This window comes from Bison bison, unplaced genomic scaffold (genome assembly GCF_000754665.1).
Source record: "Bison bison bison isolate TAMUID 2011002044 unplaced genomic scaffold, Bison_UMD1.0 scf7180017864043, whole genome shotgun sequence".
NCBI classification, from domain to species: domain Eukaryota; kingdom Metazoa; phylum Chordata; class Mammalia; order Artiodactyla; family Bovidae; genus Bison; species Bison bison.
In genome coordinates this window covers 5,997,939-6,001,980 of record NW_011494615.1, presented here as the reverse complement: position 1 = coordinate 6,001,980, position 4,042 = coordinate 5,997,939, and positions in this window count along the sequence as shown.

Below are 4,042 nucleotides of genomic sequence, written 5' to 3'. Positions count from 1 at the left end.
TCCACTGTTTCCCCATCTATTTCCCATGAAGTGATGGGACCAGATGCCATGATTTTCGTTTTCTGAACAGGCATAATCCATCTCAACAAGAACAAATGCAGTTAGAAATGCTATGGAAAATATGCTGTATGAGAGAGTCAAGGCTCAAATAATAAGGAAAACTAAAAAAATGGAATGATTTGGGACAAATGATGGAGAGAAGAAAGGAGGATCCATTTGACCTCAATACTTTGAAAAATTTCTCTAGAGAACATTGGTGTGAAAGAATTACTTCCGTTTGAATGCCATTTATGTAATACTAGCAACAGAAAGCTGTTTACTGATTTTCAACTTTTAAAGACAAATTAGAGACCAACACTGAAATGTGAAGTAGAATTAGAGTTTCTAAAATAAATATTGTAAACTTTTAAGTGATGGAAATAATAGTGTAGCTAAGAGTTTCAGCATCAGAAGGAAGAAGATAAAGAGTGTAGAGATGCTTAATTGTTTACTTGTATTCATTTGTATTTTGTAAAGAGGACATCAGTGACACTGCCTAAAAGGTTAATGGATTTAAAAATAAATAAAGGTGACCAAAAGATGTATGAAAGCAAAATTAAAATGAAACCTGGGAAGTGGTTAAGAGGAGACAAACAAGAGCAGGGGAAGTGATCAAAATTTCTCATCTTCTAGCAGGGAACAAACAAGTAAATCTTAAATTTCAGGACATTAAGAAGCAGAGGGAATAAGTATATGTAGCCAATCACCAAAAGAATGAAAACAGAATTCCAAAAATTAATTACCTCAAGGGTAAGCTAAGGTAAGAATTTTTAATTTCATACTCATCTATACTTGCTGAATGTTTTACACAGGTTTGACTTTAATTTAAAAAAAATTGTTTATCCACTCGCAGATTTGGATCATTTGAGGTAAATGTATTCTTCCCTCCTTTTCCTCTTTCTTTGCTAAAATATTTTCTTAATTACCCAGCAGTCTCAACAGACCATTGTGTTTTATTTCATTTTAAGCATCCTGTGTGTGTTTATCAACCTTTACCTGGGATTGAGCTGCGTCAACTGATTCCCTTTGCCCCTGCTGGGTGAGCTGCTGTTTTCCAGTTTTGCACTAACTTCCAGGGTGTGTGGCCCTGGAAGGTCTTAGCAAAGTTAACAGAATCTCTCTGAGTTCTGCTGAGATTCAGGAAGATACTCTAGGGCAAATGGACACTTTCCTACTTGATCACAGATAATGGAACAAAGGTCAACAATCAGTAGATAACAGAAGACATAAATCACCACCAAAATGAATCAGACTATAACTGCAGCAATTTTCAAAACAACAAGAACAACAGTTACAATTCTAACTATCATTTATTGAGCCCCTGTACTTAGGAAAGTAATAAATGCTTTCCATGCAACACATCCCACATACCCCATAGATAAAAAATATTTATTTATTTAAATAAATAAAATATGTATTATTATTTAAATAATAAATAATTTATTTAATTTATTTTTTGAAGAGCTAACATCACTTTTTTCTGGGTACGAGTTTTTCCCTTTTGGGACCGACTGGTTGTTCTGGCTGGGAAAGGTCATTAATTCAATAAAAATGTATGTTCTGGAAGAGTTGCTAAAACTTCTAAAAGGTACATTTGCCGCTTCTCTAACATTCTTTTTTTTTTTTTAATTACCTTTTACTGGCATATAGTTGCTTTGCAATGTTGTGTTCAGGATGCATCTTGAAGGTACAGTCAATGCTGCTGCTGCTGCTAAGTCGCTTCAGTCATGTCTGACTCTGTGCGACCCCATAGACGGCAGCCCACCAGGCTCCCCCGTCCCTGGGATCCTCCAGGCAAGAACACTGGAGTGGGTTGCCATTTCCTCCTCCAATGCATGAAAGTGAAAGGTGAAAGTGAAGTCGCTCAGTCGTGCCTGACTCTTCGCGACCCCATGGACTGCAGCCTACCAGGTTCCTCCGTTCATAGGATTTTCCAGGCAAGAGTACCAGAGTGGGTTGCCATTGCCTTTTCTGGGTATAGTCAATACATAGATTTATATAGTGAAGCACGGGAGAAAGAGGGATAAACTGTGACTCTGAACGTTTTGGCCACAGAGATGCAATGCATATCAATGCCCTTCACTAGGATGGGGACATTTTGGAAAGAGTGAATTTGAGAAAATAAAGAGCTCCCAGTTGGGCTTGTTATATTTAATGTATAAATTAGACATCCAACCCGGGAAGTTGAACAGATAATCTGGATCTGGAACTACAGGAAAGATCAGGAGTAGAGATGTACATGAGGGAGTTGTCATTAGATGTACATGAGGGAGTTGCCATTATTTAGACCAGGGCCACTCCTTGTGCTTTTATCATCTAGTATTAGTGTGTGAGAGCTTCCCAGGTGGTGCTAGTGGTAAAGAACCCACCTGCCAATGCAGGGGATGTAAGAAACACAGGTTTGATCCCTGGGTTGGGAAGATCCCCTGGAGAGGGGAATGACAACCCATTCCAGTATTCTTGCCTGGAGAGTGCCATGGACAGAGACACATGTTGGACTACAGTCCATAGGGTTGCAAAGAGTTGGACAAGACTGAAGTGACTTAGCATGCACACACATTATTAGTGTGTGAACTGTTGGTATAAAGAAACCCAAGAAGTGTCAAAACTGAGACGCTGCTTAGAAATGGTGTTACTGAGTGCCATCAAAATCACATGGTAGTCATGTACAATGCTTGTGTTACAAAAGTATCAATTTATGATAAATTGGAAGGGACACAAGACTACAAGGAGATCAGACTAGTCAAATCTAAAGGAAATCACCCCTGAATATTCACTGGAAGGACTGATGCTGAAGCTGAAGCTCCAGTGCTTTGGCCTCCTCATGCAAAGAGCTGACTCACTGGAAAAGACCCTGATGTTGGGAAAGATTGAGGGCAAGAGGAGAATGGGGAGGCAGAGAATTACATGGTTGGATAGCATCACGAACTCAATGGACATCACTGTGAGCAAACTCAGGGAGATAGTGAAGGACAGGGGAGCCTGGTGTGCTGCAAGCCATGGGGTCACACAAAGTCGGACACGAGTTGGCAACTGAACAATAGCAACAACAGAAGAAGTGATACAAAGAAGTTAAAGAAGCACTGATAACAGATGCTATTTAACTCCATGGGGGTTTGTGTGATATTCTGGGGATTAAGTATAGACATAGAAAAGAACCAAAACTGAACCTCAAGACACTGCATGCTGTAGAGATCAGATTGGGGAGGATGCACCAGCTAGAAACTGCAAAGGAATACTTTGTGAACTAGAAGGATAATAAAGAGAAGCCACACAAAGCAATGTTTCAGAGAGGGCAGGGTGTGATCATCCAAATGAAATGCAGTTGAGGGACTGAGTAAGATGAAGACTAAAATATAGCCTCCTCAACTTCAAATACTGGTATTATATTTCTATTGCTATTGTTTAGTTGCTAAGTTGTGTCTGACTCTTTTATGACCCTGTGGACTGTACCCCACCAGACTCCTCTGCCCAGGGGATCTTCCAGGCAAGAATACTGGAGTAGGTTTCCATTTCCTCCTCCAGAGGATTTTCCCAACCCAGGGATCTAAGCCATGACTCCTGCATTGCAGGTGGATTCTTTACCACTGAGCCACCTGGGAAGTCCCTACATATGTGTGTGTGTGTATGTACGTATGTATGTATGTATGTGTGTGTATATATACACACATGTGTAGTCCCTATATATGTGTAAGTATATATATATATAAAAATATATATATATAAATCCATATCAGCCTCCATATGTATACCTACATCTACAGCTAATTCTATCCATATTTATATTCATATCTATATTTAAATGAATCTGAGCTTATTATTCGGAGAAGGCAATGGCACCTCACTCCAGTACTCTTGCCTGGAAAATCCCATGGATGGCAGAGCCTGGTAGGCTGCTGTCTATGGGGTCGCACAGAGTCAGACACGACAGAAGTGACTTAGCAGCAGCAGCAGCAGAGCTTATTATTGCCTTTCTTTAGGATTGGAATGAAAACTGACCTTT